Genomic DNA, 13,240 nt, shown 5'->3' with positions numbered 1-13,240 from the left:
GTATTTATGCATAGTCACTTTAACTCTACCCACATGTACATATTACCTCAACTACCTCAACTAGCCGGTGCCCCCGCACATTGACTCTGCAACGGTACCCCCCTGTATATATAGCCTCCCTACTGTCACTTTATTTTACTGTATATATAGCCTCCCTACTGTCACTTTATTTTACTTCTGCTCTTTTTTCCTCAACACTTTTTTTGTTGTTGTTTTATTCTTACTTTTTTTGTTTAAAATACATGCACTGTTGGTTAAGGTCTGTAAGTAAGCATTTCACTGTAATGTCTGCACCTGTTGTATTCGGCGCATGTGACCAATAAAATTTGATTTGATTTGATTTGATTTGAAATAAATGCTTCACAGAGTTCAAGTAACACACACATCTCAACATCAACTGTTCAGAGGAGACTGCGTGAATCAGGCCTTCATGGCCAGATTGCTGCAAAGAAACCACTACTAAAGGACATCAATAAGAAGAAGAGACTTGCTTGGTCCAAGAAATACAAGCAATGGACATTAGACCAGTGGAAATCTGTCCGTTGGTCTGATGAGTCCAAATTGGAGATTTCTGGTTCCAACCGCCGTGCTTTGTGAGACGCAGAGTACTTGAAAGGGTGATCTCCACATGCGTGGTTACCACCGTGAAGCATGGAGAAGGAGGTGTGATGGTGCTTTGTTGTTGGCACTTAACCAGCATGGCTACTACAGCATTCTGCAGCGGTATGCCATCGCATCTGGTTTGTGCTTAGTGGGACTATAATTTGTTTTTCAACAGGACAATGACCCAAAACACACCTCCAGGCTGTGTAAGGGCTATTTGACCAAGGAGAGTGATGTAGTGCTGCATCAGATGACCTGGCCTCCACAATCACCCGACCTCAACCCAATTGAGATGGTTTGGGATGAGTTGGGCCGCAGAGTGAAGGAAAAGCAGCCAACAAGTGCTCAGCATATGTGGGAACTCCTTCAAGACTGTTGGAAAAGCATTCCTCATGAAGCTGGTTGAGCAAATGCCAAGGGTCTGCAAAGCTGTCATCAAGGCAAAGGGTGGCTATTTGAAGAATCTCAAATATAAAATACATTTTCATTTCTTTAACACTTTTTTGGTTACTACACGATTCCATATGTGTTATTTCATAGTTTTGATGTCTTCACTATTTTCTACATTATAGAATAATAGTCAAAATAAAGAAAAACCCTTGAATGAGTAGGTGTGTCCAAACTCTTGACTGGTACTGTATATAAAGTGAGGGAAAAAAGTATTTGATCCCCGGCTGATTTTGTACGTTTGCCCACTGACAAAGAAATGATCAGTCTATAATTTTAATGGTACGTTTATTTGAACTGTGAGAGACAGAATAACAACACAAAAATCCAGAAAAACGCATGTCAAAAATGTTATAAATTGATTTGCATTTTAATTAGGGAAATAAGTATTTGACCCCCTCTCAATCAGAAAGATTTCTGGCTCCCAGGTGTCTTTTATACAGGTAACGAGCTGAGATTAGGAGCACACTCTTAAAGGGAGTGCTCCTAATCTCAGCTTGTTACCTGTATAAAAGACACCTGTTCACAGAAGCAATCAATCAATCAGATTCCAAACTCTCCACCATGGCCAAGACCAAAGAGCTCTCCAAGGATGTGAGGGACAAGATTGTAGACCTACACAAGGCTGGAATGGGCTACAAGCAATGATATCAAGGCAGCTGGGACCATAGACACCAAGAAAACAATTCGTAACACACTACGCCGTGAAGGACTGAAATCCTGCAGCGCCCGCAAGGTCCCCCTGCTCAAGAAAGCACATATACAGGCCCGTCTGAAGTTTGCCAATGAACATCTGAATGATTCAGAGGAGAACTGGGTGAAAGTGTTGTGGTCAGATGAGACCAAAATCGAGCTCTTTGGCATCAACTCAACTCGCCGTGTTTGGAGGAGGAGGAATGCTGCCTATGACCCCAAGAACACCATCCCCACCGTCAAACATGGAGGTGGAAACATTATGCTTTGGGGGTGTTTTTCTGCTAAGGGGACAGGACAACTTCACCGCATCAAAGGGACGATGGGTGAGAACCTCCTTCCCTCAGCCAGGGCATTGAAAATGGGTCGTGGATGGGTATTCCAGCATGACAATGACCCAAAACACACGGCCAAGGCAACAAAGGAGTGGCTCAAGAAGAAGCACATTAAGGTCCTGGAGTGGCCTAGCCAGTCTCCAGACCTTAATCCCATAGAAAATCTGTGGAGGGGAGCTGAAGGTTCGAGTTGCCAAACGTCAGCCTCGAAACCTTAATGACTTGGAGAAGATCTGCAAAGAGGAGTGGGACAAAATCCCTCCTGAGATGTGTGCAAACCTGGTGGCCATCTACAAGAAACATCTGACCTCTGTGATTGCCAACAAGGGTTTTGCCACCAAGTACTAAGTCATGTTTTGCAGAGGGGTCAAATACTTATTTCCCTCATTAAAATGCAAATCAATGTATAACATTTTTGACATGCGTTTTTCTGGATTTTTTTGTTGTTATTCTGTCTCTCACTGTTCAAATAAACCTACCATTAAAATTATAGACTGATAATTTCTTTGTCAGTGGGCAAACGTACAATATCAGCAGGGGATCAAATACTTTTTTCCCTCACTGTATATTTTTTATCCAGTCGGATAAACACTCCAAACAGCCTACCCGATCGCTCGGAAGTGTCCGCATGGTCCTAAAGCACACGTTGCCTCGTTTTGTATCACATTCCAATGATAAAACTGAGGGGGACAAAAATGCAAGTTTGGGAAACCATGCTCTAGCCCATGCCTACACAAATCAAATGCTTCTACATTTGTAGGGAGAAGTGTACGTGTGTACACTTCAGGAGAAAGGGACGCAGTCTGCTCGACACTCAGCTTTTCTCAATGCTCAATGCATTATGGTAATGTTGGTCGAAAAAGTCCCTTTTGTCTCTCCCCCACCACAGCTCTTTTTTTTTTACCTTTATTTGAACAGGGAGTCACCAGTGAGACCAGGGTCTCTTTCACAAGGGAGCACTACATTTACAGTTCATAAGACAAAATCGAATCAAAATCAGATACAATGTAAAACAAACTAAAATACAGCACAACACAAATATAAAAAAATATTTAAAAAATAAAAAGGGCATGGCTATACAATTCTGGCTTTCAAGAGCCAAAGTAATGCTGGTTTTCTTTTCTAACAGGTAGTTGGCCATAGCCTCGTACAAACCATCCTGTAAGCTTGCGAGATCAGGATGGTTCGTACGAGGCTAAGTTGGCCATTGGTCATGTCATTCATTGGCCTTGGGCCATTGTCATTCATTTGTCATTGGCCATTGTCATTTGCCCATATCTTAATCAATCTCTGACTGGAAGTAAAGCCACACTCTAGGGGTTGCCTTGGAGAGTTGGCATATTACATGAGATGTTGTTTTTTGAATGTTTTGATGGTGTATCAGGGCAAAGGGTGTATGGGTATTCATTAATATTACATAAAACAACCCTTTCCACCAAAACACTGCATATCCAAGATGCATATCCAAAATGCTTTGATAGATTTGCAAGTACGTGTGTGTGTGTGTGTGTGTGTGTGTGTGTGTGTGTGTGTGTGTGTGTGTGTGTGCATGTGTTAGATGGATACAGAACATTACTTCTAAACCTAGATAGAACGTCTCATGGATATGCGTGCACATTCTTTTTTTGCATATGAAAACCAAGCAATGAGAGTTGGAGGCTAATCTTAAATCAAAAGGAGAGATAACTGCGCCTCTGTCTGCATGCCTGGCCGGCGCTGGGTTTACACAACCCCACCGGAATGTGGTAACACCATCAACACAAACAATCCATCGCAAAGGAGTCCCTCTAGGCATAGCAGAACAGTGCTTATAGCCTTCTCGTTCCATATACCTGCATTGAGTGTGTTTGTGTGCGTGCGCGTGACATGATCTGTGTCTGTGCACAGGCCTGAGATCTGTAGCAGGTCAGTATTTCATGCTGGTTGTGTCTAGAGTGCATCCTGTTTCATCCTGTCCATTGTATTCTGATCAGAGTGGTTGAATGAGACGGAGAGCGAGAGAAAGGGAGAGGGAGAGAGAGAGACTGAGAGAGAGATAGAGAGAGGAGAGGAGAGGGGTGAGAGACTAGGGAGAGAGAAAAGAGAGAGTTACACAAATGGACAATTGCATTTTAGGAAAGGTAGATTTGTCCATGTCCTTTGACATTGAATAGAAAAACACGAGAAGAAGAATGGTCAATTGAGAAATTTCAGTGGAGCTGTATGGTTGACTGAAAATATGTGCAGTTTAAGCATTTTCATATTAAGCATTTTAAATATAGTAAATTAGCAATTTTTTATCAGACCCATATTGTACCCATATAATTCAATGAATGGAGCGTTATATAAATCTTCCAGAATCTTTACTGCCACATTATGTCTTTATGCCTGAGCTCCTTCCAGACAGTGCCCATGGCAACAGTACAAGTGGCTGATACTGCTTGAAACTCTTTCCCAATGGCTATTTTGTGTGGTTTCAGGTGTCAACATACCACTTGATGCAGATAAGATATATGGGCCTGTCATTTTGCATTAATTCATTATGATTGAACTTTAATGAATTACTTCAATGAATGAAGAATTCTAAAGTTGATCATTTTTACTGCATGACTGCCAATGACTGAAAGGACCCATGTGTTGTGTGGTTAGTTACTGTAAATGCAGTAAGATTTTAATGCGGTAAGTGGGTGTCTTTTTTAGAAATAGATTTTGCCCCTCTCTAAACATTAGGAAGCAGATTGTACAATCAACTTTCCTGCCAGTTTTGGACTATGGTGACACCATTTATCAAAATGCAGCTGACACCAAACTCAAACCTTTGGATGCAGTCTACTTTAGCGCACTTCGCTTTATCACAAGTGACAGGTTTTATACTCATCACTGCATCCTTTATCAGAAGTTCGGCTGGTCCTCACTAAAGTCCCGCAGATCACATCATTACTCCCTTTTTGTTGGATTGTTGGATTGCTGTGCTCAGGGTACCTTTGAAAAGGAGACCCTGGTCTCAAAGGGATTTCCCCTGAAAAAATGTAAATTAAATAATTATTTTAATTTATGGCCTGATCCTGGTTTGTGGCTGTACTTTGCGTTTGACATGACCTGTGTCTGTGCGCAGGTCTGAGATCTGTAGCAGGACGGTATTTCAGGCTGGTTGTGTCTAGAGTGCATCCTGTATCGTCCTGTCCATTGTATTCTGAACAGAGTGGATGAATGAGAGGGAGAGCGAGAGAAAGAGAGAGACAGAGAGAGAGAGAGAGCGAGAGAGAGAGGAGAATGTTGAGAGACTAGGGAGAGAGAGAGAAGAGACAGTTACACATAGTGTGTACTACTGTAGTTTTGAGTGCTTCTATTCAATTTGAAATGGACAATTGCATTTTAGGAAAGGAAGTTTTGTCCATGTCCATTGAAATTGAATTAAAAAACACGAGTTTAAGAATGATCAATTGAGAAATTTCAGTGGAGCTGTATGGTTGACTGAATATATGTGCAGTTTAAGCATTTTCAATTAGGAAATTTAGCAAGTTGAGGAGACTAAATTGCTTGGAGTTACCCTGGATTGTATACTGTCATGGTCAAAACATATTCATACAACAGTAGCTAGGATGTTGAGAAGTCTGTCTTTTAATAAAGCGCTGCTCTGCATTCTTAACAGCACTGTCAACAAGGCAGGTCCTACAGGCCCTAGTTTTGTCGCACCTGGACTACTGTTCAGTCGTGTGGTCAGGTGCCACGAAGAGGGACTTGGGAAAATTTCAATTGGCTCAGAACAGGGCAGCACGGCTGGCCCTTGGCAGTACACAGAGAGCTAACATGAATAATATTCATGTAAATCTCTCCTGGCTCAAAGCATCACTACTTGTATTTGTGAGAGGCATTGACATGTTGAATGCACCGAGCTGTCTGTTTTAACTACTGGCACACAGCTCGGACACCCATGCATACCCCACAAGACATGCCACAAGAGGTCTCTTCACAATCCCCAAGTCAAGAACAGACTATGGGAGGCGCACAGTACTACATAGGGCCATGACTACATGGAACTCTATTCCACATCACATCACATCATTTTGTGTTCATAAATATGTGGTAGTAGAGTAGAGGCCTGAGGGCACACAGTTAATATGTTGTGAAATCTGTTATGAATGTTTTTTTTTTTTGTTTTTTTTGTCATTTAGCAGACGCTCTTATCCAGAGCGACTTACAGGAGCAATTAGGGTTAAGTGCCTTGCTCAAGGGCACATCGACAGATTTTTCACCTAGTCGGCTCTGGGATTAGAACCAGCGACCTTTCGGTTACTGGCACAACGCTCTTACCCACTAAGCTACCGCATTGTAATGTTTTCAAAATGTATAACTGCATTAATTTTGCTGAACCCTAGGAAGAGCAGCTGCTGCCTTGGCCCTTATCTGATGCAGCGTATCCGTACTTGTTGAAAAGCCTAAATAAGTGTGACATTCTGGCATTTAAAGCATACTCATACTCATACCCGATCAGTACTATTTAGAATGCAAGTACGGGTATTCGGACAGGCGTAGTGTTTATATAGTAGGGGAAGCGTGGCTGTCACTCATGCGTCCACCCTCGTACCCCAGAACTCTTATCTGTCTCATGTAAGTGGGTTTGAGAGCGAGGCATGCGGACATTCTGATCAGGGAGGGAGCCAATCATCCTCCAGATCTCTAAACCCACACAGGTGATGTCATCGAGACATATTAAACCAGGTCCTATATAAACAACTTCCAGATCCATTGAAACGTGTGTCTAAATTCACAGCCACTGTGTGTGTGTGTGTGTGTGTGTGTGTGTGTGTGTGTGTGTGTGCGCGCCTTCGGAAAGTATTCAGATCCCTTCCCTTTGTCCACATTTTGTTACGTTACAGCATTATTCTAAAATTGATTAAAACATACACACACAATACCCCATAATGGCAAAGTGAAAACAGGTTTTTACATTTTTTTGCAAATGTATAAAATAAAATACTAAATATCTTATTTACATAAGTATTCAGACCCTTTGCTATGAGACTCGAAATTGAGCTCAGGTGCATCCTGTTTCCATGAGATGTTTCTACAACTTGATTGGAGTCCACCGGTGGTAAATTCAATTGATTGGACATGATTTGGAAAGGCACACACTTGTCTATATAAGGTCCCACAGTTGACAGCGCACGTCAGAGCAAAAACCAAGCCATGAGGTCAAAGGAATTGTCCATAGCGCTCCGAGACAGGATTGTGTCGAGGCACAGATCTGGGGAAGTGTACCAAAACATTTCTGCAGCATTGAAGGTCCCCAAGAACACAGTGGCCTCCATCATTCTTAAAATGAAGAAGTTTGAAACCACCAAGACTCTTCCTAGAGCTGGCCGCCCGGCCAAACTGAGCAATCGGGGGAGAAGGGTCTTGGTCAGGGATGCGACCAAGAAACCGATGGTCACTCTGACAGAGCTCCGGAGTTCCATCTCTGCAGCATTCCACCAATCAGGCCTTTATGGTAGAGTGGCCAGACGGAAGCCACTCCTCAGTAAAAGGCACAAGACAGCCCGCTTGGAGTTTGACAAAAGGCACCATCCCTACGGTGAAGCATGGTGGTGGCCGCATCATGCTATGGGGATGTTTTTCAGAGGCAGAGACTGGGAGACTAGTCAGGATCAATGGAAAGATGAATGGAGCAAAGTACACAAATGTTCTATAGGATAGAGGTCAGGGCTTTGTGATGGCCACTCCAATACCTTGACTTTGTTGTCCTTAAGCCATTTTGCCACAACTTTGGAAGTATGCTTGGGGTCATTGTCCATTTGGAAGACCCATTTGCGACCAAGCTTTAACTTCCTGACTGATGTCTTGAGATGTTGCTTCAATATATCCACATAATTTTCCTTCCTCATGATGCCATTTATTTTGTGAAGTGCACCAGTCCCTCCTGCAGCAAAGCACCCCCACTGCATGATGCTGCCACCCCCGTGCTTCACGGTTGGGATGGTGTTCTTCGGCTTGCAAGCATTCCCATTTTTCCTCCAAACATAACAATGGTCAGTATGGCCAAACAGTTCTATTTTTGTTTCATCAGACCAGAGGAAATTTCTCCAAAAAGTACGATCTTTGTCCCCATGTGTAGTTGCAAACCGTAGTCTGGCCTTTTTAATGGCGGTTTTGGAGCAGTGGCTTCTTCCTTGCTGAGCGGCCTTTTAGGTTATGTCGATATAGGACTTGTTTTACTGTGGATATAGATACTTTTGTACCTATTTCCTCCAGCATCTTCACAAGGTCCTTTGCTGTTGTTCTGGGATTGATTTGTACTTTTTGCACCAAAGTATGTTCATCTCTAGGAGACAGAACACGTCTCCTTCCTGAGCGGTATGACGGCTGCGTGGTCCCATGGTGTTTATACATGCGTACTATTGTTTTTACAGATGAACGTGGTACCTTCAGGCGTTTGGAAATTTCTCCCAAGGATGAACCAGACTTGTGGAGGTCTACATTTTTTTTTCTGAGGTCTTGGCTGATTTCTTTGGATTTTCCCATGATGTCAAGCAAAGAGGCACTGAGTTTGAAGGTAGGCCTTGAAGGACATCCACAGGTACACCTGCAATTGACTCAAATGACGTCAATTAGCCTATCAAAAGCTTCTAAAGCCATGACATAATTTTCCTGAATTTTCCAAGCTGATTAAAAGCACAGTCAACTTGTATGTAAATTCTGACACACTGGAATTGTGATACAGTGAATTATGAAATAGTGAAATAATCTGTCTGTAAACAATTGTTGGAAACTAGACTTGTGTCATGCACAAAAAGGATGTCCTAAACGATTTGCCAAAACTATCATTTGTTAACAAGAAATGTGTGGAGTGGTTGAAAAACAAGTTTTAATGACTCCAACCTAAGTGCATGTAAACTTCCGACTTCAACTGTATATACAAAAGTATGTGGACATCCCTTCAAATTGGTGTATCCGGCTATTTCAGCCACACCCATTGCTGACAGGTGTATAAAATCGAGCACACAGCCATGCAATCTCCATAGACAAACATTTGAAGAGCTCATTGACTTTCAACTTGGCACCGCCATAGGATGCCACCCCAAAACAAGTCAGGTCGTCAAATATCTGCCCTGCTAGAGCTGCCGCGGTCAACTGTAAGTGCTGTTATTGTGAAGTCGAAACGTCTAGGAGCAACAACGGCTCAGCCGCAATGAGGTAGGCCACACAAGCTCACAGAACGGGACCGCTGAGTTCTGAAGCGCGTTGCGCGCACAAATCGTCTGTCCTCAGTTGCAACACTCACTACAGAGTTCCAAACTGCCTCTGGAAGCAACGTCAGCACAAGAACTGTTCATCGGGAGCTTCATGAAATGGGTTTCCATTGCCGAACAGCTGCACACAAGCCTAAGATCACCATGCGCAATGCAAAGCATTGGCTGGAGTGGTGTGGTGTGAAGCTCGCCGCCATTTGACTCTGGAGCAGTGTAAACGCGTTCTCTGTAGTGATGAATCACGCTTCACCATCTGGCAATCTGCATCGGTCCGCTACGAGGAGTTCACCCGCCGCTTCCAGGCGGTATTCAATCATCCACCAGAGGGGAGAGCAGCGGGCGAGCGTATGTTCCACCTACGACAGGAGAGGAGGAGCGCCCAGGATTTTGCGCTGGAGTTCAGGACATCGGCAGCCAGCGCCGGATGGAATGAGAGGGCCCTGATCGACCACTATCGGTGCAGCCTAACGGAGGACGTTCGGCGGGAACTGGCCTGCAGGGATACTAATCTCAATCTGGACCAACTGGTGGAGATATCCATCAGGCTGGATAACCTGTTGGAGACCCGCGGACGTTCTGATCAGGGCTCATTCATTCCATCCCCCAGCACCTCCGACTCTACCCCCATGGAGCTCGGAGGTGCTGCACTAAGGGAGACCAGGAGAGGGGCCGTCCCCTGCACCAACTGTGGCCGGAGAGGACACACTGCGGTTCGGTGCTGGGGAGGGTTTCAGGGAGTCGAGGCAGTAAGCAGAGCACTGGTCGACCATCTCAGGTGAGTAGGCACCCGACTCACCCAGAGCTCCCTGTTGGTCAGTTGTTTATAGAGGTTGTGTTTCCGGAGTTTTCTCCTCATTCCCAGCATAAGGCGCTAGTAGATTCAGGCGCAGCTGGGAATTTTATTGATCGTCAATATTCTCTTAGGTTAGGGATTCCTACTGTTCGTGTTGATGTGCCTTTTCCTGTCCACACATTAGATAGTCGCCCGCTAGGGTCAGGTCTAAACAGGGAGGTTACCGCACCACTCTCTATGAGGACGCAGTGGGGTCATGAGGAGAGGATTAGTCTCTATCTGATTGATTCTCCTGCGTATCCTGTGGTTTTGGGACCTTCCTGGTTAACCACTCATGATCCCACTATTTCCTGGCAACAGAGGGCTCTCAAGGGATGGTCCAGTCAGTGCTCGGGGAGGTGTGTAGGGGTTTCCTTGGGGGCTACTACGGTGGAGAGTCCAAACCAGGTCTCCACAGTGCACATTCCTTCTGAGCATGCCGTACAATCTGGTGCGTATTCGGGAGGGAGATGAGTGGAAGACGGCTTTCAGCACTACCTCAGGACACTATGAGTACCTCGTCATGCCATACGGGTTGATGAATGCTCCATCAGTCTTCCAAGCCTTCGTCGATGAGATTTTCAGAGATCTGCACGGTCAGGGTGTAGTGGTGTATATTGATGACATCCTCATATACTCCGCTACACGGGCCGAGCATGTGTCCCTGGTGCGTAAGGTACTTGGACGACTGTTGAAGCATGACCTGTATGCCAAGGCGGAGAAATGCTTGTTCTTTCAGGAGTCCATCTCCTTCCTAGGGTACCACATGTCCGCGTCTGGGGTGAAAATGGAGAGTGACCGCATTTCGGCCGTGCGAAATTGGCCGACTCCAACCACGGTGAAGGAGGTGCAGCAATTTTTGGGATTTGCCAATTACTACCGGAGTTTTATCCGGGGCTTTGGTCAGGTAGCGGCTCCCATTACCTCATTGCTGAAGGGGGGACCGGTGCGTTTGCGGTGGTCAGCTGAGGCAGACAGGGCTTTCAATCGTCTGAAGAGCCTGTTTACCTCGGCTCCAGTGCTGGCTCATCCGGATCCCTTCTTGTCCTTCACGGTTGAGGTGGACGCGTCGGAGGCTGGTAGGTGCTGTACTTTCCCAGCGCTCGGGCACACCACCCAAGCTCCGCCCCTGTGCGTTCTTTTCTAAGACGCTCAGTCCGGCGGAGTGCAACTATGATGTGGGGGACCGAGAGCTGCGGGCCGTGGTCCAAGCCCTGAAAACGTGGAGACATTGGCTTGAGGGGGCTAACCACCCATTTCTCATTTTGACTGACCACCGCAATCTGGAGTACATCCGGGCGGCGAAGAGATTAAACCCTCGCCAGGCAAGGTGGTCAATGTTTCTCACCCGGTTTTGTTTCACCCTTTCGTACAGGCCAGGCTCCCAGAATGCTAGGGCAGATGCTCTGTCCCGACTGTATGACACGGAGGAGAGTTCCGTGGAGCCCACTCCCATACTTCTGGGGTCGTGTCTGGTGGCACCGGTGGTGTGGGAAGTGGACGCGGACATCGAGCCGGTGTTGCGTAACGAACTCACTCCTCCCCAGTGTCCAGAGGGTCGTGTGTACGTTCCGCTGGAGGTCCGCGATCGGTTGATCTACAGTGCATTGTCTTAGTGGGACGTACTGGTGGCCCACCTTAGCTAAGGACGTGAGGGTTTATGTTTCTTCCTGATCGGTGTGCGCCCAGTGTAAGGCTCCTAGACACCTGCCCAGAGGGAAATTGCAACCCCTACCCGTTCCACAACGACCATGGTCCCACCTATCGTTGGATTTCGTGACGGATCTTCCTCCCTCACAAGGGAATACCATGATCCTGGTCGTTGTGGATCAACCGGGGTTCCCAGTTCACCTCGAGGGTTTGGAGGGCGTTCATGGAACGTCTGGGAGTCTCGGTCAGCCTTACCTTAGGGTTTCACCCCTAAAGTAACGGGCAGGTGGAGAGAGTCAACCAGGAGGTGGGTAGGTTTCTGAGGTCGTATTGCCAGGACCGGCGGGGGGAGTGGTCGGCGTTCCTCCCCTGGGCAGAGATAGCCCAAAACTCACTCACTAACCTTACTCCTTTCCAGTGTGTATTAGGTTATCAGCCGGTTCTGGCACCTTTGCATCAGAGCCAGATCGAGGCACCTGCGGTGGATGACCTGGAACGCTGCCCATGTGCGCCTGCAGCGGGCCATCGGGAGGCAGAAGGCGAGCTCCGACCGCCACTGCAGTGAGGCTCTGGTGTATGCACCGGGGGACCGGGTCTGGCTCTTGACCCGAAACCTGCCCCTTCGCCTGCCCTGCTGGAAGCTGGGTCGGCGGTTTGTGGGGCCTTTCAAAGTCCTGAGGAGATTGAACGAGGTATGTTATAGGTTACAGCTTCCTCCTGAGTATCGTATTAACCCCTCGTTCCATTTGTCTCTCCTCAGGCCGTTGGTAGCTGGTCCACTCCAGGAGTCTGAGATACGGGAGGTCCCTCCGCCCCCACTGGACATTGAGGGGGAACTGGCGTACTCGGTCCATTCCATCTTAGATTCGAGGCGTCGGGTGGGAGGCCTGCAGTATCTTGTGGAGTGGGAAGGGTACGGTCCGACGGTCCGGAGGAGCGGTTCTGGGGACATCCTCGATCCCTCCATGTTGAGGGATTTCCACCGTAGTCATCCGACTCGCCCCGCACCGCGTCCTCCTGGCCGTCCCCGAGGGGGGTACTGTCACGGATTTTGCCGAGGCTGCCCCTCCTCCTTGCTCGGGCAGACTGCCGATCTATGTTATATGTGTCTATGTTGCACCTGTTGTCTATGTCACACACCTGTTTCCCATTTGTGTAATCACGCCTACCCTATTTAACCCAGGTGCTCCCAATGTGTCTTATGCGTGGTTGTTTTTCGTTTCGTGTGTCGTTTGGTGAGCGGGTTAGTTCCTTCCTGCGTGAAGGTATTGCTGTGTTGTTTTCTTTACTCTAGTTCAGTAAAGTACGTTTCCTCGAGTTCTGTGTCCTGCGCCTGACTTCGATCCACCGCATTACACTGACACTCGTTATACTGATAAATCAGTACAGCCTTGGATTACTTAGGAATTCAACCCAAGGTCAGATCAGATGAAAATAGCATAAACACCGAA

The 13,240-nt window shown here is 46.5% G+C and overlaps 1 long non-coding RNA gene across 1 annotated transcript in view; it reads left to right on the top strand.

Moving 5' to 3' along the window:
* LOC121568212 overlaps nucleotides 1-12,584 on the top strand; it is a 35,326-nt gene extending 22,742 nt beyond the window's left edge. The window contains exon 4 of the long non-coding RNA XR_006001210.1: nucleotides 12,550-12,584. This is a non-coding gene — a long non-coding RNA (uncharacterized LOC121568212). The remainder of the gene's footprint in view (nucleotides 1-12,549) is intronic.
* The last annotated feature ends 656 nt before the right edge of the window (nucleotides 12,585-13,240 follow it).

Source organism: Coregonus clupeaformis, chromosome 6 (genome assembly GCF_020615455.1).
Source record: "Coregonus clupeaformis isolate EN_2021a chromosome 6, ASM2061545v1, whole genome shotgun sequence".
NCBI classification, from domain to species: Eukaryota; Metazoa; Chordata; class Actinopteri; order Salmoniformes; family Salmonidae; genus Coregonus; species Coregonus clupeaformis.
Note: the sequence above shows the minus strand (reverse complement) of the source record. Positions and strands in the feature narration are given on the sequence as shown.